The 27,575-nt window shown below is 37.6% G+C and overlaps 1 protein-coding gene across 1 annotated transcript in view; it reads left to right on the forward strand.

Moving 5' to 3' along the window:
• Positions 1–27,575, forward strand: part of LOC149530622 (uncharacterized) — a 102,884-nt gene that overhangs the window by 21,132 nt on the left and 54,177 nt on the right. The gene's annotated exons all lie outside the window — the stretch shown is intronic.

The following is a 27,575-nucleotide window of genomic DNA, read 5'->3' on the forward strand; positions in this document are numbered from 1 at the left end:
ATGATATCATCCCAAAAACCCACATACATTTTTTTGTGAGCGGTTTTTGAGAATGATAAATTGATAAAATACACACTTGGACATCACAGGTGTCCAATCAGTTGGCCTCTATACTTGCAAAGACATCTTTGCTCTCATAGCTTAACAGTTCACATCTGAAAGTATAGTGCTCCTTTTGGGAGTGGACACTTATCTAGGGTACCATTTGTCTTACAAGATTCTTCATTCCTTGATTCCAAGGCTTAGAATTAGGAAAGTGAGTTCAATGAGTCCAAAGTCAATTATAATTGCCACCATTGCTTGTTGAATGCAAATGGCAGCTAATTCTACGATTATTTAGGATTTGTTTTCCCTAATTTTGCCCTAGGCATCCTTGGTCACTTTCCAAGACTGTTAGAGATACATAAAATATACATAGGATTGCAAGGTAAAGTGCATCTTTATCTTAACATTCTCCCATTTGACATTAGACATTCCAAATGCATTCATAGGAAAAATAAATACAATTAAGTACAAAATGAGAGGCCCATGGCCTTTTTTGTACCAAGAGAAGCTATTCAAGAATTCATAATTAGATTCCACATCCAGCAAAACATCTAAGAGATTTGAATAGAACCTTATTCGGCTGGAAAAACCCCCAAAAATTGCAGGTTTCACTGTGATGTTTTTTTGGAAAAACCCAAACTTCTAGTTGTGATTCAAAGACAAAGGTTTGTTCAAACCCTAGATGCCTCCAATAATGCAGAAAATGACCATGATTAGGGTCAAAAGTCTCTATAAAATTAAAATAGCCATGATTTTGAAAAAACGGCTTAAGATACTGTTGGTTGTGGCTATGCGTTGAATCTTCTTCAGATCGTGGCCCAAGAAAGATGTCAATATAGGTGTGACTTGCAGAATACATGGTCGCGATTTGGATTTGCAGAAAAAAGCCACGAAAATGGAGGATTTGGTTGTATGAGTAGCCTGTAGGACACATGAAGCAAATGCTAACTGACGCCCTGTACAAAAAACCCTATTCGGGTTTTAAATAAATCACAACCCAAAAATGATGCACAGAAAAAATGTTTTCCAAAGGACTCGAAAAATGTTTTCTTTTGAAGTATTTGCTTTGATATTATATTATGGGAAGGAATTGGTAATATATATATATATATATATATATATATATATATATATATATATATATATATATATATATATATATATATATATATATATATATATATATATATATATATATATATATATATATATATATATATATATATATATGATGTTTCCTTAGGAAATGATCGCCAAGAATAGAAACATTCTATTCTAGCTAGCAACCAAGAATTAGAAAGATTCTAATATTTACAATAGATCACAATAGATAACCATTAAATAGAAATAGAAACTATCTATTATTGTAATAAATTCACTTACTTCTCCTTAGGAATTCTTCATCATTCTTGGTCTTCTTTCCCTTGGGTGTCTTGACTTTGTAGTACTTGAATCCTTCATATTTCCACCTTCATTCTTTGGAGTTCTGCTTTGTCTCTTTCATCTTGGAACTTCATCCTTGTGGGCAATCCCTTGAACACATTACCATCTTCCTTGGCATATAAAATCCTTCTCAATCAATTCCCTTGCATGACTCGATCAACATGAGGATCACTACCCTCTAGCAAAATAAATGAACTTGACAAAAGCTTCGCTAAACTCATCCATATAAATCACCTACAACAGAAATTGGTTTGTCATTGAGATTGATTGATTTCATGCTCTTTGTTTAATCCTTGCCTTGATTCTTGCCCATCCTCTTGGTGGAAAGCTGATTGGAAATGCCCTGATTTTACCTTCAATTCTTCCAACCTCCTTAGGGTTCCCAACAAGTCTACTAAGCCCTCACACGGCTTGTCTAGGCTTGGCTCAAGTTTGCCATGCATCCACCTCAGAGAAGGTTTCCTATCTTTGTTTTCTTGCACTCACAAATACCCTTGCACCCTAAGGACTCAAGGTGCCCTGCCTTCCTAACTTCTTGGACTAACTTGCAAGGGTGTGGAGGCTTTCATTTTCGTTGTAATTTGACTAGGATAAGAATAATTTGACTAGGATAGGGTCTTAGACCAATTCCTATTCAATTCTTTCTTACCGATCTCCTAGTTTTGCTTGTAACTCCTAGTTGCCTTTCTAGGTCAATGTTAGGCCTCCTATCTTAGTTTTTAGGCCTTTGCTCCAAAAACCTTCTAAGGACCTCGCAAACTAATTTCCAATCTAGATACCCTTTTGGATGGCAGGCAAGATTTTTGAGGTCTCCTATTCTGACAACCTCCGTACAGTACCAAACTCAAAAATGAGGGTTCATAAGGGTTTAGTGGCTAAGAACACTGTCTGCAAACTTTAACTTCAAAACTTAACAAAATGGATTAGCACAAAGTTGATCTTGTAATGTGAGCATCTCAAGACATCCCTCTTTCATGCCCAATAGGATTTTTGTACTTTGGTCTCCAGCCCTGCAAGTTCTCATTAACTGATTAGGTTTGTTACCTAGTTGTGTTATACAGCAACTTGCCTAGGGCTTGCAGTTAAAAATAGCAGACTGATGCATCTAACTCCAAATCTTTGAGGAACTATAATACAAGGTGTCTACTTCCATTGCCCAAAGAGCCGTACAATTTCAATGGTGGCAAATTGAGTTAGGCCTCATTTTGCTTCCTATTGTCCAGTTATGGCTAGGAACTTGCAGTGAGAAAATTTATTTGATTTACCCTATCAAAACTTAACACAAGAACTTGAAACTATGTACAGAGTTGCAAGACAATATGATTAAACTAAAACACACAGAAAGAGCCACAATTCAGTCCATATTTACACACATGTTGTAGATGCAAAGCTATCTGCAGTTAAAAACATAAAAGTTTGTATGTTCACTTTGTGAAATTCCACTATCTAACTGTACAATGGCCTTGGAACAGGCTTAAATATGTTAGTTCTACCCATTTCAACCAATTCCAGGCCGGGCATAACTAATTTGTCATGTTCTTCACAACTATGCAAGAGTTGCATAAAAAGTTGCTCAAATTGCAAAGTTGTCAACATGACAACTTTTGCTTGCAACTTTTGACAACTTCATACAAACTATGGCTTCCTTGCCTTGACTTGGTGGAAAATGATGCCTGATGGTATTCTAAGACTCCTTAGACCCATTTTACACCATTTGATTCCTTTGACCAGTGTTTTGACTTTTTTGACTAATCTTAGCCAACTTGGTGCATTCTTGTCCATGCATGACAACTTTTGGGCTCATCTTGCCTCATTTCCTAACTTGACCTTGCACACACCTAGAAAACTTAAAGACACACATTTTGGCTACTTATCTAGCCCTTAAGTTATTGCATAGCTTGACTCTTGCATAGCTCAACTCATTCATGAGTCCACACCAAAATTGTACTAGGACTTTGTTCATCCTAGGGTGCTGCTGCACCATTCTCCCCGAAAAGGAAGAACTCATTATGGAACAACTTGAGATATTAATTTTGGATCAATAACTTTCTTCTTAAACTCCATCTCAGGGACCCATGTGGCTTCACTGTTTGGCCTTCCATTTGACAAGGTAATCCACGTATGTCTTGGATATTGTCTTCTTACCCACTTTGGAACTGAGAATCTTCTCTGCTTCAGGAAATGAACTCTCAGTTTTTGGCAATTTCTCTGTGATCTCAGTAAGATCAACAGCTTCTTGTGCATTGGCTGGAACTGGACCATTATAAGCCTTGAGGTCTGCAATATTGAATGCAGGGGATAGACCTAGATGTGGGGGCAAATCAATCTTATAGGCATTAGTGCCATACTTGGCCAAGATTCTAGATGGACCAATCCTTTTCATTTGTAGTTAATGAGGTTCTCCTTTTTGTAGTCTAGCTTTATTAAGATGCACCATGACAAGGTCTCCTCCTTCAAGTTGCACACCTCTCCTTTTCTCATCAGCTCTCTATTTCATCTTAGAGGTATTTTCAGTCAAAGTCTGCTTTATTGTAACATGTATCTCTTTCACGGATAAGGCAAAATCCTCGAATATCCACTCTTGTCCGCAGTCTTTCCCGAATCTCTGAGTTCACATATGCCCCTTGGGTGCACACCATATACTATCTCAAATGGACTTTTGCTAGTTGCTCTGTTTTGAGTATCATTATATGCATACTCAGCTTGAGGAGTAATATGATCCTATGTTTGTCCATATTCCTTTGTGAGACACCTAAGCGAATTCCCACGGCTCCCATTGACTACTTCAGTCTGCCCATCTGTTTGTGGGTATAAGCAGACCTAAAGGAAAGATTTGTACCTAACTTGTGCCAAAGTGTCTTCCAAAAATGACTCATAATTTTGAGTCCCTGTCTGAAACAATGCTAATTGGAAAGCCATGAATCCTTCCCACCTCCTTGAAGAAAAGGTTGGCTATGTGACAAGCATCATGAGTGGTTTTACATGGCACAAAGTGGGCCATCTTGCTAAATCTGTCTATAATCACATACACACTATCAAATCCTTGTTTAGTCTTGGGTAGTCCAACTACAAAATCCATAATGAGACATTCCCAAGGTCTATTTGGAATAGGAAGTGGTTGGTATAGCCCTCCATTGGATGAAGTCCCCTTCGCCTTATGAGAAATAATACGTGAATCTACATACATCTTTACATCCCTGCTCATTGTGGGCCAATAGTAGAGCCTCTGAACTAGATCTAGTGTCTTATGAATGCCAAAATGACCACTTAATGATCCATTGTGCCTTTCTTGTATTAGGCTCTCTCTCATAGATCCTCTAGGAACACAAAGCTGTCCACCTTTAAACAGTAGACGGTCCTGCAATGTGTAATCAGAATATTCATGATGAAAGTGATTTTGAAACTCTAAACATACCTTGTAGGGTGCAGCAAAGTCTTCATCTTCAGCATGCAAATCTTTGAAGCCATCTATCCCAATGCTTTTTAACTGGATTTCTTGTACTGTTAGCAACCTTCTGCTTAAGACATCAGCTACCTTATTATTCTGCCCCTTCTTGTGTTTTATGGTAAAAGTTTAGGCTTGTATGTATTCAACCCATTTCATGTGCTTGTGGCTAAGTTTATCTTGTGAAGTAAGGAAACTTAGAGCTTGGTTGTCAGTGTGTACCACAAATTCCTTTGCAAAAGATAATGCCTCCATTTTCTTAAGGCTTGGACTAATGCATGCAACTCTAGGTCATAAGAGGAGTACTTCTTCTTTGCCTCATTAAGCTTCTCACTATGGAAAGCTACTGGCCTATCCTCTTGGCTAAGGACTGCACCTATTGCTACTTGGCTAGCATCACATTTAACAGTAAACAACTTTTCAAAACTTGGTAACACAAGTACGGGTTGAGTGGCTATCTTTTCCTTCAAGGTTTCAAACCCTCTATTACTTAAACTTGGCCTTTATCCCACCTTTGATGGTATCCAATAGTGGTGCACAGATTTCACTAAATTGCCTTATAAACTTTCTATAAAGCTGGGTAGGCCATGAAAACTCCTTACCTCAGTGGCAGATTTGGGAGTTGGCCAGGTTACAATTTCTTCTACCATGCTAGGGTCCATCTTAAGTTACGCTGTGATGTGAGATAACAGACCTCAAGTATATCAACTCCTGCTTTATGAAGTCAGACTTCTCAAGGTTGATGGTTAGCTTTTCATCATGCAATCTTTGGAAAACCAAATTCAAATGTTTAAGATGCTTTTCCTTTGTTTTACTGAAAATTCGAATATCATCAACATAAACCACAGCAAATTTACCTATGAAGTAATGCAATACTTCATTCATCAGCCTCATGAAGGTTGAGGGTGTATTTGTCAACCCAAATGGCATTACAAGCAATTCATGCAGCCCTTCAGTTGTCTTGAAGGTTGTCTTCCATTCATCTCCCTCCTTAATTCTGATTTGATGGTACCCACTTTTTAGATCAATCTTTGTGAAGTACCTTGCTCTACCTAGATGAATGCTGAGGGTGCATTGGTCAACCCAAATGACATTACAAGCAATTCATACAACCTTTCAGTTGTCTTGAAGGTTGTCTTCCATTCATCTCCCTCCTTAATTCTGCTTTGATGGTACCCACTTTTTAGATCAATCTTTGTGAAGTACCTTGCTCTCCCTAGGCAGTTCATGGGGTCTTCTATTCTTGGTATAGGCAATCTATACCTTATAGTGATCTTGTTAATGGCTCTTGAGTCAGTACATAACTTCCATGTATCTCCTTTCTTTGGGGCTAAAGCAGTTGGGACTGTACAAGGACTTATACTCTTCCTAATGAAGCCATGGTCAAGTAGTTCCTGCACTTGTTTGGCAATCTCTTCATTCTGCTGTGGGGTCGTCTTGTAAGCTGCCTTATTAGGTAGTGCTGCTCCAGGAACAAAGTCTATTTGATGACTAATAGACCTCTTAGGTGTTTAAGTAGCTGGTTTCCTTTTTTGTCTTCTTCCGTATAGGCTTAACTATAATGGCATAGCCTACTCCTCCTCCTTCTTGTAAGGTGTTAATAAACTCCTTTTCACCCAATAGCAATACATCAGGACCTGCTGCTTGGCTCTTCCCTTCATCTAGTAAAGACTGAATCTTATAAGTGACACCATCCTTCTTAAAGGTGTAAGCATTCTTCTTACCATCATGGAGGGCCTCTTTTAAATTGCCATGGTCTTCCTAGGAGAAGATGACATGCATCCATGGGCAATACATCACATAGTACTCTATCCTTGTACTTGCCAAAACTGAAATCCACCCAAGCTTGCTCATTGACAACTACATGTTGACCTTTGTTTAACCAAGTCATCTTATAAGGGTTATTGTGAGGTATTCTTTGCAAATTCAACTTAGTTATTGCCTCATCCGACACTATATTGTCAGTGGAACCAGAGTCTATGAATACTTTACATACTTTATCGAGTATCTTGCATTTGATTCCTCCTTGACAGGTTCCTTGATTAGACTTCTTCTAAACATTAAGTTTTCTCCTGTCTCTGAATCTAATGGTACCTTACCTTGTTTGCTACTAGATGCCTATTCTTGAGCATAAGTGACCCTCTTTTCTCCTTGAGTTGCTGACCCCTTCTTTGGACATTTATAGGCCAGGTGCCCATATTGATTGCAGGTATAACACTTCATTGTTGCAAAGTGTACAAAACTTTTTCCTTGGCTGCTTGATCTGCCCCTAAAACTGTGATTTGATCCTCTACCTTTGTTATAACCACCTCTTTGATTGGTTTCCCCACTTTGCTTAGTGAGTTTAGCCTCTCCTTGTGTTCTTGCTTCCACATTTCTATCTCCAAAAGTGCCTTTGTGGCCTCTTCCATATCTACCTCTGCCTCTTCCTCTTGAATTTGAATCATGTTTCCTCTTGAGCTTCTCTTCTATCTTCAGAGCTACTGATAACACTTTTGAACAGTGTTTGGACTCCATAAGTTGATCTCCTCCTGAATGTTCCATCTTAGGCCATTTATGTATCTAGTCACTTTAATACTCTCTTCCTCTTGCACATGAGACCTTAAACAAAGTCTTTGAAATTCCTCTGTATATGATGTTACATCTGCATCTTTTTGTTTCAGATTCTGTCTCCTTCTATGCAACCGAATCTCAAAATCCTCAGGAAGGTAGGTCTCTCTTATTTTGGCTACCTTTCCCTTCCAACTAGCTACAAGGCCTTTACCCTCCTCTCTCTCAGTTTGGACAAACATCCACCAGGTTAGTGCTGGTCCTCTCATTCTTGCGTTGGCAACTTTGACCTTTTGAGCTTCTGTCACATTCTCACACTCAAAATGGTTCTCTATACCTTCAATCCACTCCATGACTTGCTCAGCATCCATCTTCCCACTAAATAGGGGTACACCTGCAAGGGATTTCCACTTAAGGTCTTGAGGAAAGGTTCCTCATGCAATACTGGATCAGGTGCTGGTACCTCATCTTCCACAGATACCTCCTTGAGCTTCTCTTGTTCTTCTTTCGTAGTGACTTTGCTTGTCACTTCTTTCTTGAGGGCTACTTCCCCAAGCTTGGCCTCCAATGCTGCAAGTTTATCCTTCAACTTTTGTTTCTCGTCTTCCTGATCCTGCACCTTCTTGGCTAAACTTGCATTAGTAACCATCATGGATTCTCCTATGGACTCTAGGTCTGACATGCACTCGTATCTTTTGCCCAAGTCTTCACTTGTTCTGACACCAGTTTGATAGGAAATGCCTTGATTTTACCTTCAAATCTTCCTACCCTCTTAGGGTTCTCAACATGTCTTCTAAGCCCTCAGATGGCTTGTCTAGGCTTGGCTCAAGTTTGCCAAGTATTCACCTTAAACAAGGCTTCCTATCTTTGTTTGGTCTCACTCACAAATACCCTTGCTCCTTAAGGACTCAAGGTACTGTGCCTCCCTAACTTCTTGGACTAACCTGCAGGGGTGTGGAGGCTTTCATTTTGGTTGCAATTTGGCTTGGATAGGGTCTTAGAACAATTTCTACTCAATTCATTCTTACCAATCTCCTAGGGTTGTGTGTAACTCCTAGTAACCTTTCTAGGTCACAATTAGGCCTGCTATCTTAGTTTTTAGGCCTTTTCTCCGAAAACCTCTTAAGGACCTCCCATACTAACTCCCAATCCAAATACCCTTTTGGATGGCATGCAAGTTTTTTGAGGTCTCCTATTCTGACCACCTCTGTACAGTACCAAATCCAGAAATGAGGGTTTGTAAGGGTTTAGTGGCTAAGAACACTGTCTGCAAACTTTAACTTCAAAACCTAACAAAATGGATTGGCACAAAGTTGATCTTGTAATGGGAGCATCTCAAGACATCCCTCTTTCATGTCCAGTAGGAATTTTGCACTTTGGTTTCCACACCTGCAAGTGCTCATTAACTGATTACCTCTATTACCTAGCTGGGTTATACAGCAACTCGCCGAGGGCTTGCAGTAAAAAATAGCAAACTAATGCATCTGACTCCAAATCTTTGAGGAACTATAATACAAGGTGTCTACTTCCATTGCCCAAAAACCCATACAATTTCAATTGTGGCAAACAGATTTAGACCTCATTTTGCTTCCTACCGTCCAGTTACAGTCAGGATTTGGCGGTGAGTAAACTTATTTGATTTACCCTATCAAAACTTAACACAAGAACTTGAAACTATGTACAGAGTTAGAAGACAATATGATCTAACTAAAGCACACAAAGAACCACGATTCAATCCATATTTACACAGACGTTGTAGATGTAAAGCTATCTGCAGTAAAAAAACAAAGATGTTTGTTAATTCACTTTGCAAAATTCCACCATCTAACTGTACAATGGCCTTGGAATAGACTTAAATATGTTAGTTCTACCTGTTTCAACCAAGTCCAGGTCAGGCGTAACTAATTTGTCATGTTCTTCACAAGTATGCAAGAGTTGCGTATAGAGTTGCTCAAAATGCAAAGTTGTCAACATGACAACTTTTGCAACTTTTGACAGCTTCATACAAACTATGGCTTCCTTGCCTTGACTTGGTGGAAAATGATTCCTAATGGTATTCTAAGACTCCTTAGACCCATTTTAAGCCATTTGAGGCCTTTGACCAGTGTTTTTACTTTATTGACTAATCTTAGCCAACTTGGTGCATTCTTGTCCATACATGACAACTTTTGGGCTCATCTTGCCTTATTTCCTAACTTGACCTTGCACACACCTAGAAAACTTGAAGACACACATTTTGGCTACTTATCTAGTCCTTATTGCATAGCTGAATCATTAATGAGTCCACAGCCAAAATTTTACTAGGACTTAGTTCTTCCTAGGGTGCTTCTGCACCAAAAGCTGATAGGGATATGGATAGAATCCAGTCCTTATAAAATGTCCCTCTTTTGTCCTTGAATTGAATCCTATTTTGATCCTTATGGAAAATTGATGTGAATAGTGATAAGTTGATCTCCCTATAAGATAATCTTTCTTCTTCAAGCATTTAATCAAGTGTAAGGCTGACATGTATTATAAGGACACATGAATGTCCACAAATTGAATCCTCAAACTGAACTTGTCCATGGACTCCTTGTTGTAAATCCAAACTTATCCACATGTTCTTGCTTGATGAAGGCTTGATCTTGAGATAATTCCTTAAGCTTGATCCTTGAATTTTCTTTCCTTTGTCCCAACTTTGAACTGCATAATCTTGAAGTGTTGTAGTCCTTTCATCTTGACTGCTTTAGATTGGTCTTCTTTCATTGATATCCATGGCCTTGAGCTTGAACTTGCCTTCCACCTTCCTTTTCTTATTTCCTTATGACTGTCCCTGCCATGAATTTCAACATTATTCTTGGTAGAAAGCTCAAAGTCTGTATGGTCCTTATGGATTTGAACAAAATGGTAAATTTGAGGCTTATCATCTCTATATTAATCCATGAACTTTGTGCTCAAACTTAGTACTTCTATCCAATGAAAGTAATAACTAGAATAAGCATTTGGATAAGAATCCCAACACAAACTTTTATCAACACTTCTTTGAAAAATGATGAAATAGTCTCCTTTAAAATTCTGGTTTTCTAAGGACAAACATGTTAAGTGTTAGAACAATGATCCATCATCTAAAATAATAATAAAGTGAGGCCTTAGCAAAGCTCTGATTTTTTTGAGATAATCCATGGATAGATCTGAAAATCATCCAAACATTCGTCCAAAGAACAAGACTCAGTTAGCACTTTTGAGTTTATTGAAGACATGAATGAATTTAACCTGTATAAAACCCTTTGTCACAATTCTGATTTTTTGAATACATGTTCGTAACTTACCTTATCCCGAGTGAATTTAACCACTTAGCCTTCTTGCGTCAGATTTTCAACCACTTGGCAATTGTCTTTATAAATCCTCTTGGTTTCTCTTGTTAGTTGATGGCCTTTTAAAGGAGTTTGGCTTGTTGATTTACCACCCACAAGCAATGTGGGATAAAAGATCAATGACCTAGGAGCTTCCAAACATAATAAATTTTCTCCACATTTTAATTAATTATTAAAATGATGCTCCAATAGGGAAAATTAATCCATGTATGGATCTTTCAAAAATTGCTAAGTCTCCATTCATCAATCCAAGCAAGCAGTCACACTTTGATTCCACCCATGCAATGTGGAGCCCAAAATTTTGAGGCTCCACTGGTGCTGACATGACCCCCTTGTCGTCAAAAGAATAAACCTTTTGTGAATAAATCAATTGATCATGATGGGAAGCTCTCTTCTGTTGCATGTCAGCAATGTTCAATGATTTCTTAACCATATCACAAGCTGTTATACTAAATAAAATTTTACCGGCATCCCATATTTGGTGATTCTCATATCGACTTTCAGCATTCAGGAATTTAGGTTCATGAGCATAAGGATATCGACCGAGGAGCTATGAGGATGGAACCTATTATGGTGCATACTTTGCATAACAGAAAATGAAAGTACTGAGGATGAAGATCATGCTGCACTTCCAGAGGAATATAGACCTATTCACAATTGCACAGAATAATCAGAACTTGAACACATACAGGAGGCATTACCTGGGGTCAAGAAAGCACAGAAAAGAACCACTACCATACAGAGCAAAAGCGTGTTTTAGTCTTTCTTCAAGATAGCAGTTCCCAGGATTAAAAAACGGCAGAGATAATTACCAAACACTTGTGTGAAAGATGTGAATCATATCATTTTACAGAATAATATAAAGCAGCAGTACTCCCTGGAAACTGATGGCATGTTTGAAATTGGATATGGTGAACCATTTCAAATACAAAGACAATACAAAGCCTCAAATTGAAGACAAAGACAACAATTATGCATTCTACAGCGTGAATAGAGAAATCCTGTTCAATGAAAAGACAAATACATGCCTCCTGATACACAGGAGATATTGTGATGTTGTGGAACATTAAGACACTTAGTTATTGATTAACTGCATTCAGACTGAGGAAAATTGGAAGACTGACCAGAAGAAAGCTCCATCGTCATGGTCAAAGGCTTGATTCAGATGATTGTTCATAGCGTTAAGTGATCCACATATTAGTTTGCCCGCGTTGAGCAAATGGAAACAATCCAGAAAAAAAAAAGAAGGTTTTGATGAAAATAGCACCAAAAGGAACTGTGTTACATTAATGTAAACATTAGGAAACTAAACTATCGATGGAATATCAATAAAGTATATGGATGCTAGATAAACATACTAAGAAAACCCATATCGTGACTCATTGATATTGAAAATAAGAGGGTCAAATCATATTTGAGAAAGAAAAACACATCGTGCATACACATTCACAGAGCTTGTTGAAAGTCGAAGTAACTAAGCAACAATTTCAGTCAAAACGTTAACCATGAAATTTACTTGCCCAATATATATAGGACTACGAATTGGGTTTAGAAATTGAAGATGCTTAATTTGCCCCAATAAATAAAAGGCTTCAAGATGCATAGATATTAATGAATGCCGTCATTCACAAGGATGTACAAAGACTTGTTAAGTATTCGGAACCAATAAATGTCTTTGATAATATTATTGATAGTAATCCAATAAGTATAAAAGGAAAGTGCATCAATTTGGATTATAAATTAATTATTTGTTGTTTTGAAAAGTCACGATCTTTTAATGAAGAAATATGTCCTTTGAGATATCTACACCCAATAAAAGGCACATAAAGGCAAAAACAACAAGAGAGGTCAAGGAACATATTCGACATTCAAGAAGAAGAAAAGCATTCATATTCATTTGTACAGAGGAATAAGGAGTGAAAATATGGCTTTGTAATACAAAATTCAAATATAATATTTTAATGATAAATAAAAAGCCTTTTGTTTGTATTTAAGGCATGGATATTTAAATTGCAGTTGATTCATCCCTTATAATCATCATTATATTCCATAAGCAATTTAAATGTCAAATAAGTGGACATGGTCATTTAGCGTCTTAAATGTGATCATCATAGATAAAGTGAAATATCAAATTGTTTTTGTATCCGTGTTCTATTTGTCTCCCTACCATAGGAGTTAAAGTTCAATCTGGACTAATTTAAGATTGCATACATATTTGATCTGTCATATCTTGATTATTAAGTTGTTGACACTCTTAAGTGCATAGAATTTTATAAAGTTGTACGTGAAAATCTTCATTGTAGTTGACTCTATTGCCCAAATAAGCAAAGGGACTGGTCTTTTGAATCATTGGAGTATTATTATTGGGTTTATATTTGAAGTCAGAAAATATATATCTTGCTTCTTACAAGCATTAAACCCATTGTTATGAACCATATACAAAACATTCAATCAATTCAAATATTCAACATTCAACATTCAACTCGTAATTGATCCAAATGAAAGCTCTAATGAAGGCATGCCTGAATTCTCCATGTTCCTAAATCCATTGTTTGAAGAGGAAGTAGAAGAAGATATACCTGAGTTCTCTATGTTCCTTTGTTTGAAGAGGATCTTATATTCTATCAAATCCATCAGCATCATAGTAGCAGGTCCAATGATAGTTTTGAAGTTGATGAAACTCATGAGAAGGTGAGACATTTTTTAGTTCATCATATGAGTCGGAAGTACATCAAATATGTGAAGATGAGATGGAACCAACCGGACATAGTGGGGAGAATGTGTTGAAAGTTTTCCAAATATACTATTTAACTAGATTCTTGATATGACTAAAGTAATATATCCTAAATGTGAGCTATTCCCAAAGCATTTTTGTGAGGAGAAACAACACCTGGAATATGTAGATGAAATAGATTGTATGCAAGAAGACAATCAAGCAAAGAAAACTCATTCTAATGCTCTTCTAATTGATTAGAATTGTGATTCTCCGGATCCTCCATTCACTAAGGACTACAGTGCACTTGTTAATCTCTCAAATGCTAAACATAAGATGGATATCAAATACTGCATTAATCAAGTGCAAGCAATAAGTATTGTTTGTAGGAATGGTGGCACACTATTCAAGAAATCCAAAGTGTTACATGATCAAAATTATGTGTTTGGTAGAGGAAAGAATTAATGTTCATTTTTTGGGGGCCTGGGGCCACCCAATTTCACCTTGCATCATTTTATGCATGAATGCTCGGTCTGCTTCTCCAGAGATAGTTGTAGTCTCATTATGCCCACAAGGGACATATGTCCCCAACAAGAGCCACTGATGGAGCCCTAATTTTTGCAAACTAGGGCTTCTATTTCACAACCTTTTCTAACCTTTTTATGTCATAATTGATAATATATTTGTGCATGAGTAGATTAAAGCAAGAGCCTAAATTCTCACTTGCTGGAAATGAAACAAGACAAAGCCTTTCATCATGATAACTGGAAGTGGGCAATTGGATGTGCGAATAAGTATTCATGAGTCAAAAAAATGCTTGCTCAAAGGACTGGGGTGTTGTCCTGTTTGCAAGATTGAATGGAATTCAGAGGATGTTCTTGAGATCCAACATGAAGGAAGAAAGCATAAGGAACACAAAAGAGAATCTAAAAAAAGATAATAAAAATAACATGCATATTCTTTGGTTAGTATCTAGCCTAATGTTAAAAGGTTTCCAAATGATATGTCTAATATTAGATCTCAAGCAAAGCTAGAACAACAAAATATTGTTGTTAGAGAGTTCAAATTATCACATGTGGATAAATCTTCCTTCATTCCCAATATTTTGGGTCATGATGTGTCAAAGCTATATGCCAATTCAGAATCTGTTTTCGCTAGATAACGATCTTCAGGGAATTCAAAGATTTGACATTAATACGATACTTGTAAATACAGATGGAGTTTAGGAGACAAATAACATTTTCTTCACCATCAACAGTTATTCGCAAGTTCTATTGTATGCAACAAAATGATATCCCCAAGAGGCTATTTAGACATTAGAAAGTAAGGAAGCAAAGAGAGTGGGTATTGAATGCGCTCAAGAGAGGAGGTTGATAAACATAATAAATGACGGGTTGCTTATTTTCTAGAAGATAAATTGAAAGTTATGTGAGATGCTATCATAGAGATAGGCAAGGAACATGGGTGAAGAGGGAGTCCTAAGATAGTGCATAGAGTTTGGACCTAACAAGTTTTGCATCACATGGAGGAGTCTCTCAATATATTGCTTGTGCAATAGGAGCAATGTATGCATCACTAAAGATGTTTGAATGGTTCATAAACTTTATTGAAGTAAAATCTTAAGCACGATATAGCAACCATATTTAACAGTGACATCAAAGAAAGACTAGCAAGCCAATCCCCATGTAGTCTCTTATTAACTCCGCAGCAGTCGAGAAATTCCTAAATGCTAGTCATGAACCTACATAACAAGTATTTGTAATTAAGAGGTACCGACCGAGCAATATAGATGGCCTTCAATATCGAAAGATTGAAAGAAATTAAAACAATGATTGTAAGCAATAAAATTCAATGTGAAGGAGCCTCTCAAATCTCATGAAATCACTAGGATACAAAGACAATACCTATATATATGTTTCTATGTCATTTGGACACTATCAAAATTGTTCATCTCAACACATAGGTGTGGTAGTCTATCTTTGACCACCTTACTAATCATTACTAAGCATTTATAACTCTGGAGTCATGAACCCTGTGAGCGCAAAGCTGTAAGCACATGTTCAAAGATCGCAAATTACCATGGATATAGTTTTGGTTGTTCGTCAAAATATAATCGAGAAGTCTTTGAAGTCGCACCTATCCTGTTCTTCAAACATTCATGAATTTTATTTAAGAGATCGTTCGTTATCCGGAAATATATTGAAGTGAAAAAGCTAGCAAATGAGTGTCATCAACTTATTGTCCAATAATAAAGAGATATAGTCAATTGAATGATGAATCTTTAACAGAGATGATGAAGATAGACATATTAGGAGGTGGCTACTAGCTTCGTTAGTTTTGAAGAGAGCTCCTTTGAGAAATCATGATGGAGTTATATGGTGATGGCTCCAATATTGGATGCGGTATGATTTAAAAAATCCATTAGGAACATAAGTTTTGAGTGCGTAAGGAATGGCGTCCCGATCATGATAGAATAATAGAGAGGAGTAGACCAATTATGGCATACCTATGTTGGATTCTGAACAACAATAAAATGAGGAGTTGTGATAAGAATTCAAAGTATATGGAGAGGAGCCGCTGCAATCCATGTCACTTGATTGAATGATTTACTAAGATGATGTGGGAACATGAATATATAGTGATTTAGAGATCATTGTACCCATCACATGAATGTACTTTAAAAAAACGAAGGTGCATGAAGTTGAATAAATGACAGCAATGATGATTTGATTCAGTGGAAAATATTGTCATTCCAATGTTTAACGGTTGTATAGTGTAAGGCATGTTGTTTAAAAATAAACTTATGTTAATTATGGTGAAGAGGCTTATTATTTAAAGATATGACTTTTCATTAACATATAAATATAGGATGCAAAACAATGTCAACACATAACAAGACACATTTAGAAGCACGAGATTTTAAAAAAAATATTTATTTGTGAAGAGGAATAAGGAGAAAAATATGGCTTTTTAATATAAAATTCAAATATAATATTTTAATGATAAATAAAAAGCCTTTTCTTTTGTATGTGAGGCATGGAGATTTAAATTGCAATTGATTCGTCCTTTATAATCATTTTAAAATTCCATAAACAATTTAAACGCCAGATAAGTGGGCATGGTCATGTAGCATCTTAAATGTGATCATCATAGATATAGTGAAATATCAAATTGTTTCCGTATCTGTGTCTAGTTTGTCTCCCTACCATAGGAGTTAAGGTTCAATCTGGACTAATTTAAGATTGCATTTATACTTGATTTGTCACGTCTTGATTATTAATTTGTTTATAGTTCAAGTGCATAGAACTTTATAAAGTTGTCCATGATAATCTTCATTGTAGTTGACTCTGTTGCTCGGATGAGCAGAGGCATTGGTCTTTTTATTATTGAAGTTAGAAAAACTATATCTTCCTTCTTACAAGCATCAAACCCATTGTTCAGAACCATATACAAAACATTAATTCAATTCAAACATTCAACATTCAATTTCATTTTGATCGAGTTTGAAGACCTTGCCAACCGAAGAACTGACAAAGCTTAAATTCACAACAGAAAAGCCTTGAACCAAGCAGTCAGCTTTTGAGGTGAGAGTTTACCCACCTAGGTGTAGCGAAGCCTGAAGTGAAGGGGAATCAAAGTTATTCCCGTTCGCTGGCCAGAACTGATTGAGAAATCCCATCGGAGAATTGACAAGCTCTTGGATTTGCAATCTGTGGTTTGGGAACAGGGAAACTTGAGCAAGGTATTGATAGAACTCCTTTCGCCCTTAGAAAAAACTTGATCACCTTGTTCACACAATGGAATATTGACGCTAGTATGGATAATTCTTGTTCTTCAAAATTTTTCACTCTCCATACTTCCCTCGAGGGGAAAAAAGTCATGTTCAGGCACCTCCAACTCTTTGGAAAATCATCATTTACTATTGCATGCTAGGGGGAAAATGAATTATGCTTGGATAAATTTGACACTTTGAAATTCTAGTTTCCTAACTTAGCCCAATGGCAAAATGACACTAGTTTGGATAACTTCTAGAGTTGGAAAAAAATTCATGTTGACCCTTGGGGGAAATCGATCCTTGTTTGGATTTTTCGAACACTTAGAGAATTTTTTTAAGCAAACATCATCTAAAGTGGTGGAAATTCATAGTATGCTTGTATTTTCTACCCAACTCTTGGGATTTTTTTAAGGAAAAGGCCAATTAAAGTAGGGAAATTCATGCAAAGTCTAGATGTTGATTAAAATACGAAGGGAAATTCTTAGTGTTTGAATTTTGATTAAAATATGAAGGGAAATTGATAGTGAGTCTAGATTTTGTGTATTTTTATAAAGAAAAAAATGATTTTCCTTAGGACATTGGCAATTTGAAGTGTGGGAAATCAATTTTAATAATAATTTTAAGGTCCTTGTGCATGGAATATGCCTTTATATGGAATTTCAAACTAATTGACTTGCCAAAATTTAAGTACACTTAGGATTTTACGTTCAGTCCACTGTAACATCCACAACAAAGTTCAATTTTACCGTTTCCTCTTCAAAATCACAACTTGGCCACTTGATTTTTCTATCACGTCTTAGTCCTTATCTCCGAATTGCCAAATGCAATGCCAAAATCTACCTAACCTAACAATTGCGAGCAAAAGAGTGGGTCCCCATTTGCAATGAGACAATGGTATAAAACCTCACAACATGAGGGAGTCATTTGCTCTACCTATCCTTTTATACGCTCTTTAAACAACACCATCTAAGCTCCCTTTTTCTTCTAATGTTGAGAATTGTTGCTAATATACTATCAAATTTGCTCCCGTGCCGTGACTAGTCTCGTCCTTGCATTCTCGCGCCACGATTGTGACTGCTCTCGTGTCTGTGCCTCCCGCACCTGTGCCTCCCGCGCCGCGACTGTGCCTCCCGCGCCGTGATTGTGCCTCATCTACGGCTTCAGCATCGAGTTTGTGCTCATCTTGGTTTGCACTCATCATGGCTCAGACTGGTGTCTGTTCGACGAGCTGTTGTATTGTATTTTTCACGGGTTAGGGCTTCCGCGTCGGGTTTGCGCTCATCTTGGTGTGCTTTCCATCTGTGTTCGAGTCTCTTGCATTTGTGATCACGCGACTGGTGCTGTTTGTGCTCGGGTTTTCATACTTGTGTGCTGACGCATCTGCGGGTTTTCTTCATGCATTTCCTCTCTGTCGGGCAGTGGTAGCAGTGTTAAATCTTCCCAACGTGTTCACAACCTGAATCTGCCGCTTGGTCGTTTACTGCTAACGACAGTGTTAGGCAAATTTTAAAAACCGTAGGGTTCATAAACACTCACGCATTGTTCAATACATCTCCAGTAAGGGCCTCGGCTGTTTTGATAGGTCTTTCTTTACGGGTTAAATCTTTCCAACGTGTTCACAACTTGATTTTGCTGCCTGGTCGTTTATTGCTAATGGCAGTGTTAGGCAAATTTTTACAACCGCAGGGTTCATAAACACTCACGCATTGTTCAACACATCTCCAGTAAGGGCCGCGACTATTTTGTATAGGCAGGCAGTACATTTCTCTCATATGGTGATCTCTGTTATTTTGGCTGTGATTCTGCGCCTTGTCTGTTATGGCAGGTTGTATGGAATCAGACTGAACTCAGAGCCAGCAGATCAACACTTACCAGAGGAGGTTGTGTGATAGAATTGTGAAACTTGAATCCGACAATATTCAGTTGAGAGAACAGATTTCCTCCCTTAGTATTACCATTTCTGAACTTAAGGGTGCCACCACCTCTAATACGGCCCGTTTTCAGTGTTTCTTAGATACTTTTGCTAAGGAGACAGCGGGTTTGCAAGTTAATATCAGTTCTATCATCACACAATTGGAGGGTCTTGATGCCATTAAAGAACAACAATCCATCATAGCAGCTAAACACTCTTATTTCTAATACAGAACAGAAAGTCAAGACATGGGCCTCTCTTTGTAGTAACACAGATTCTCAACCTCTGGCCAATATTGATAAAATGGTGCAAGGTAAGATTGAGGATGAGCGTGTGAGGCAGGTCCGTGAGCTCAATCTACAGGTTCGTGGACTCCCCTCTACCCATGATCCTCTCGTAGCGGGACGCTCTTTCCTCTGTGATCAACTTGGTCTTACCGAGATTACGTTGGATAGGTGCTGGTTTGGACAGGGGGATGTCCTTTTTATCAGATTCTTTTCACTTGCAGACAGGCTTCAGGCTCTTCGTGCTAAGAGGAAATTGTTTTCCCTTCCTTCGAAGAACTTCTTGGATGAAGATCTCACGAAGTCCTAGGTTGCAGAGCTCAAACATGCTCGTGGTATTGTTGCTAAAGCTAGGCAAGATGGTAAATGGGCTGTTATCAGAAATCTGAGAGCTGTTATTAGAGATTTCCCCCCCAAGTGGTTGGGAAAAGAGGCAGGCCCCCAAGGCCAAATGACAGTCCCACCAGCAGTCGGACAAGAGGGAAGCCCCCACTTGCTCCTTTCTTGTTAACTACTGGAATGGTAATGGATCTTTATGGTCCTTACTTGGTCTTCTTCTTGATGCTGTGGGTTTCGCCGATATTCTTGTCATACCAAAGACTCGCGAGAGTCCTGTGCATCTTTTGCTAGGCATCACAGGTTTCCAGTGGTTATCCCTTTTTAGGGAGGAGGTTCGCGTTTCGGGTGGTGTGCGGGGTTCAGGGGGTGTGGCCTGTTTGATTAAGGATGATATTTTCAGTAGCACTTCTATCGTACACTCAGATTTGTTTGCTAGATTTATGTGGGTCCATATTGATCGTAAGTGTTATCATCAGAGGGATATCTACTTGGCTGCGTGCTACTTTCCACCGGCTGTATCTCACTATGCTATTCATGGTACCGATGACGGTGATCCTTTTATTGATCTTTGCGAGACTATCTTTCAGTTTACTGCTTTAGGGGACATTATTATTCTTGGGGATTTCAATGTGAGAACCAAAGCACTACAGACTCCACTTTATGATCATCTCTCTGACCCCATGTGCTCCACCGAGATTGATCCTACTTCTTTTGGGCTTCATAGACTTTTTGAGGATGCTGTTGGGCCGTTATCCGTGTATGGTAGACATTTGTTGCGGTTTTGTGAGTCTTCTGGTTTGGTGATCATGAATGGCCTCTCTTGCTTCCTTGGTTTTGAGATCTTCACTTGTTGGCCTCATGGTGGTGGTGCTAGTGTCGTGGATTATGTTCTTGCCTATCCCTCCTTCATCCCATGTTTTCGCAGTTTCACCATCTTGCGCCTTCCTCTTGCAGATCACTCTCTCCTCAGCATTCATTGTAGCCTCTCCACTTTTTTTGCGCCCTCACTCATGTCACCTCATCATTCTTCTATTACTGCTCACTTGCCTATTCGCTTCCATTTCATTGATGGGGACTGTGAGCTCTTCTTCGCTCATCTTTCCAAACTCCTCAACCCTTTGGGGTTCTCTGACTCGTTTGAGGCCACCTCCATGTTTGACTTACTCGCATCAGCTATTCTTAAGTCTACCACCCTTTCCATCCCTCACCGCCCTCCCTTGCTCCTTCGCAGCGAGCATCGTAATGCTTGCCCCATGAACCAATGGTTTGATTCAGACTGCAAATCCTTTCATTGTGCTATGCGCTTTGCTTTTGAGGCTCACTCCACTGACTTGGCCAGTATTCGCTCGTCTTATCTCCACTTGCTTCGGAGTAAGAATCGTAACTTCATTGCCTCAAAGTGTATGTCACTTTGTTCCACACTGGTTAGCAATCCCTAGCTCTTTTGGCGTACTCTTTTCCCTCGTCATCTCCCTCCGCCTTCCACCCTTGACTTTCACTCCCTTGCGTTGCATACCATGGCTCTTTATGATATTCCTGGGCAGCCTTCCATTCACCCCCCCTCGCCTCCTTTCGTCCGCCTTTTCACCCCTTCCCACATTTATGAGGCTATCAGATCCATGAAATGTAGTAGAGCTGCTGATGAGGAAGGTTTTCAGGCTGAGCTTTTCAAGTTCGGTGCCTCAGTTCTGGGTCCCTATCTCTCTATTCTTTTTAATAGAGTGATTCACACTAGGTTTCCGGCTTCCTGGTCTAGGCACTTGATTCATCCCATTCACAAGACTGGGCCTGTCTCTGATCTGGGGAACTACAAAACCATCATGATTGGGCACACTTTTGCCAAACTGTATGCTACTGCTCTTAATACTATGCTATCAGCGGAGCTCGATAGGATTGGTTGTAGGGCTAGAGGACAGGCGGGCTTTCAGACGGATTATCAGACTATGGACCACATCTTCACGCTACGGGCTATTATTGAGGAGGCCAGACATAGATCAGAAAAGGTATACTGTTGCTTTGTTGATTTTCACAAAGCTTTTGATTCTGTTCCTAGGGTGGCTCTGTTTGAGAGACTTAGGGAGATCGGTATTTCCGAGATTCTACCTATTGCTATTGTGAGATTATATGAGATTGTGGTCGGCAGATTTCGGACTCCTGTTGGCTTCTCAGACCCGATCCATTGTACTATTGGGGTTAAGCAGGGTTGTCCTCTCTCTCCTACTTTATTTGGGTTATATATTGATGAGTTGGAGGACTTCCTCTTGGAGCCTTTGCTCCCGGGTGATGGTTGTTATCTTTATCAGGTTCTGATCTCGATCCTTCTCTTTGCGGATGATATTGTTCTCCTTGCTTCCTCTCTTGACAGGTTACAGAGACTTCTTGATAGATTGGCTTTATTTTGTGATCAGAGACAGTTGGTGGTTAACTTGGGTAAGACTCGGATCATGGTCTTTAATTGTTTAAAGACCTCTCATCTTCACTTCACATTTCGGGCTCAGGAGATTGAGATTACTTCATCCTATTTGTATCTAGGTGTTATGTTTTCCGGACCACGTTTTAGCATGAGACCTGCTATTCAACCCAGAGTGAATAAGGGCATGGGTTCTCTTGCTTTGCTTGAGAAACAGTGCTTTAGACATCACTTTCAGGATACCTCGTCTGAGCTATCTCTCCTAGATGCTCTTGTTCGACTGACTCTTCTTTATGGTTCTATAGTTTGGGGTCCTTCTCTCTTTAGCTTTGATTGGGCTTCGATTGAGCAGGTCCAAACTTTGTTCTTGCAGCGCATTATCAGATGTCATAGATCTACTCCTTATGATATCATTCTTGCTGAGTTTGGGGCTCATCCTTTCAGACTTGCAGCCATTTTTGACTTAGTTTGGTTTCTTCATCGCCTTTGTGGGTTTGCTGATATGGTTGGAGACCGTGATCGTTACTCCTATTTAGCTTATTGCTCTTCGGTTTCCATGGCCGTTGCTGAGTCTGGTGCTCAGGCACGGTGTTGGTATGCACAAGTCTCTTCTTTGCTAAGTTCGATTGGGATTGATATTGATCGTCTCCCCCCTTTTCAATTTTCTTTGGATGCCCCTGCTCATCTTCTCCCTTCTCGGCAGGAGTTGAAAGAGCATGTTCGTCTTGATATTTATAGACGTTACATTACTGCTATCTGGGTTAACCCTCTTGGTGGATTATGCCCACGAATGTCGTTTTATGCGACACACTTTTTGGAGATCTTAGATGGGATTATTGCTCGACCTAGCTATCTTTCGCGGCGTTGGTTTCATGCCCTGCGGATCTCTTTAGGTTCTTTCAGAGTTGGTTCCCATCGTCTTCGGGCTCAGTTGGATCATCATATTGATAGGGAGGAGCGGACTTGTTTGTTCTGTTCTTTAGGGGAGGTGGAGGATGAGGCTCACTTTCTTTTTCGATGCCATATTTATTATGAGATCAGAGGGAGGTTCTTTTGTTTGTTTAGAGAGTGCTTCTCTCTCTATGATTTCTTTAGCTATTATGATCAGAGATGCCTTGCATTGTATCTGCGTGAGGCCACTATGCTCCGGGATAACATGATTCAGACTCTACTTCCACACCGACACTCATCTACTCAGGTCATTACTGCCTTTTTTACACCTTTATCCCCCTTGCGTGGTGTGAAAAGGCCCTCTAGCTCTTTTCGGCCTAGTGATCTTTCTAGATGCGTCGGATCCCGTTCTGCTTATAGGCACTAGCGACACTCTTCTAGGACAGGTCGGAGATAGTGTAGTACCTCTACGCATCGACACGTGTATCATTCTGTGACTGATTTCTTCTCACCCAAGAAAGACTCCTAGTGCTTTCTGTTGCTTGTTTTTGTTTGTTGTTGTTGCTTTTCTTTGGACACCTTTGTGTGCTCCTGCTGGCTTCAGCCCTACTTTGTTGTAATCTTTCAGTCCCATAGACCTCTTTTTGGTCTTTTGTTGGACATTAATTTCATTATCTTATCTTATCTAAATCCATTGATCCATTTATTTTCTCAACCACATGTGCATCTTCTAGTGCATCATTCTTGTTCTTTTTTTTTTTGGTTGTTTTTCACTTGAATAAGCTCCAAACTCCTCTAAAATTAGAGCTCTATAAAATATTATTTTGAGGGTTAGAGGATTCCAAAACTTTAGAACCTTCAACATTCCCATCATAATCAAGAGAGATCCATTTCTGAGCGATTTGATCTAATTCAAGATTTCTTAAATTCCATTGAAGATATATACATAGTTAAGTCGGATAAAATTCCATTGAAAACATATATGTATATATGCAAATGTTGTTACTATGCAAAATATATACATAATCCATAATGCAAATAATAATTAAATTGACTGCATAATAACATAGTTGATTGACTTAGGCAAGAGCCTCTACACAATGTTAACTTGTGAGCCTCTCATGTAGGAGATCTTGGGTTCGAGTCTACTTGAGATTAACACATAAAAATAATTAATTACAACAAATGAAATAACTAATCTAGGCTTCAACCCATTACCAATAAAAAAAAACAATGTAGTTGACTGACTTATTTTATTGACCGTTCATATTGATGATAATATGCATCATTGACTAACATTTTTGACTGACTATTATGTTTGGTGGACAAATTTGCTTGATCGCTGTTTTTAAGTTTAATCACGGTGTCATGAGTCACATCCCACGTTGGAGTCACTCCCATCAGGGTCGTGAGTCTACGACACCCTACTTGTGTAAAACCTGCAGTTAAGACCACCATCGAATACATAATTTTCCACCAGTCTTATTCATAGTAAAACTGCCACCCTCTAACATTGTACGATGTACACTCTGCAACAAAGTTGACAGAAATAATATATAAAATACAAAGTGTTATTTCATGTTCCAAGTGCCCCACACACACACACAACCTTTGTTATTAATCTATCTAATAATACAGTGAACTGTACTTGAGTTATAAAGTGAACTGGACTTGAGCTGTAAATTCATATCTGATCAAAATCTTAACATGGTATCAGAACTGGTTTTTAAAGAGACGATCAAAGATCAGATTTATTGGCAAATGAACGTACACCTAAATTTTGAAATGTTATATCTCTCAAAATTGTGAATGAAATCAGACTTGAAGACAGACTTGAAGGTGCTTCAAATTTTGAAGCCTGGAAATTATGAACGATGTTAATACTAAGAAATAATTGAGTTACAAAGAATCATGGAAAAAAATGTGACGAAAAGAGTCAATGGGAAAAATACAACACCAGAGCAATGGAATAATCAGTAGATGGAGTAAAAGATCATCTACTACTTTATCACAAAGTTAGACTCTGCATATGATATGTTATAAGCCTTGGATGACATGTTTGAAATCAACAACACTAGCAGGATTCTTGCTCTTAAAAATCATCTCTCTAATATTAAAATGAATAAAGGAGAGACCATCAACTCATACTTTATGAGAATATCAGAATTAAGAAATCAATTTTCAACCATTGGTCACATTTATGATAGTAAAGAATTAACTATGGGAACATTACATGGACTACCTATTTCATGGGAAAACTTTAGACAAGGAATAAGTGCTCGCTCCAAGCTCCCCAAATTTGATTGACTAAAAGATGACTGCATTCAAGAAGAGTCTAATTTAATAGGCAGAGGAATCAATATGGGATCCACAAATGAAGATATTTAGATTCTCACCACTAATTTGTAAAGGAAAAAGAGCAAGTACTCAAATAGTAAACAATCGTTCAAGAAACAAAGAGACTACTCTAAAGTACAATGTTATAGATGCAACAACTATGGGCACACTGTAACAAACTGTCCCGATAGACTTAAACATCAAGATTCCTTTGCTGAAGTCAGTAATTCAAACTTGGATTCAAAGAAATTTTTGTTCTAAAGAACTTCAAAATATCCATAGAATTTGTGAAATATTGGATTAAGAGGGAGTTCAGTGTTCTTTACCATCCTCACCAAACCTCTTGCAAATTAAAGATGAAACACTTTTAAGGTAAACTTGATATAATTGTAATTATTGAGAAAGAGTCTTAGCTTATTTGTTTATTGTACTAATGAAAATATTTATGCTATTTTCATGACTATTTGGCCCTTGTGTACATTATGAGGAAGTGACGACTGTCAAATGATTATCACCTGTATTTGTGGAAGTTATTGGAAGGTAACAATCTTTCAATAACTTAATCGTCTATTATGATGGACATCTTATGATGTTTAAGTAGATCATAATAGATGATAGCTTGCAGGGTGGATTAGACATTTGTTTTTTCAAGTAGACTATGATAGATTATATACCCTCAATCAATAACTAAGTGATAGATGTCCTTACATTGACGATCTATGAGTTGTTTGTACAGACATGTCAAAGGTACTTGGTGAATATCATGTAACGTGAGGAGGCTATTACCTTATAACCAATGGAGTACTTGGTGAAAATCATATGACTTGATATTCAAAAGGCCATTACTTAGTACTTGGTGAATATCATGTGTTGATATTTAGGAGGCCATTACTCATGATATCATAAATCTTAGTCACAGGATTCGTTGAACATTATGTATGAAACTCAAAGTTTGGTGAATTCTAAGAAAGTTTTAAAAAATCATTCAGATTCGTCTATAAATTCGTATGGAATAAAGTTTATTTGTTTTTCTCCTCGGAAGTCATAAAAAATGCATTGCATGTTGCTTTAATGAAGTATCCAAGATAGGAAATAGAGGTGGAAGGAAAATTCGAAGATTCAGGAGCTAGAAACAGTGACGGGAAAAATAGGGTATCATTTAAGAAAACTTTTCACCAAAACGTACTTTAGTAGGTTTCGGGCAGTAGAGAGAAGCCTGGTTGAAATGAAATCCTCCAAAAAAAATTACATTGCCCGCTCAAAAACATTTCCTTTGACTCAATTTTTTTCCTTGCGCACAACAAAAATTTCCGTCGTACCTATTTTACCATATGACGGAACTGCTGTATAATATTCGAGGTCTCTTTCTTATGAACTTTATCGTATTATTTATACATTAACATATAAAAATAAAAATAAAAATATAAATGTATTAATGTTTATTATTATGTATTCAAATTTAATAATATAGGTTTAGTTTTAATAATTTTAATTTAATAAATGAAAATATTTATATTTATATTAATTATTGATTAAGATACTTTTATTTTATTTTAATAAATAAATTTAAATATTTAATTTTATTATATAATATAATTTCAAATTTAGTATTGATAAATTATTTTAACATTTTAATGGGCTTATTATTTTATTTTTTTGAAAACTCAAATATATATAAGGCAAACTTAATGCCTAACTTTTTCCAAATTTTTTCTCCTTGTCTAACTTCATCCGAATTTTATTGTTGTCAAACTGGAACTGGAACTCGAACTGGAACCTTCTGACATAGTCATAAATAATATCGAAATGGTGGATATCTTCTGATCAAAGATATTCTTAAAATTTGCCATTCCTAATGTTACTTTGAGGTAATATATATTCCTATATTTATCCTTCCAAACTAAGAGGGAGTGTCAATGTTATAGTTCAGTCGGATAAAATTCCATTGAAAATATATACATATATATGCAAATGTTGTTATTATGCAATTATATATATGTATGTATATGTATGTATATGTATATATATAGTAAATCCTTATTTCAAATCGTATTTAAATTGACTGCATAATAACATAG

The sequence above is a fragment of the Cupressus sempervirens genome, chromosome 11, assembly GCF_028749045.1.
Source record: "Cupressus sempervirens isolate cs-2001-9-10 chromosome 11, ASM2874904v1, whole genome shotgun sequence".
NCBI classification, from domain to species: domain Eukaryota; kingdom Viridiplantae; phylum Streptophyta; class Pinopsida; order Cupressales; family Cupressaceae; genus Cupressus; species Cupressus sempervirens.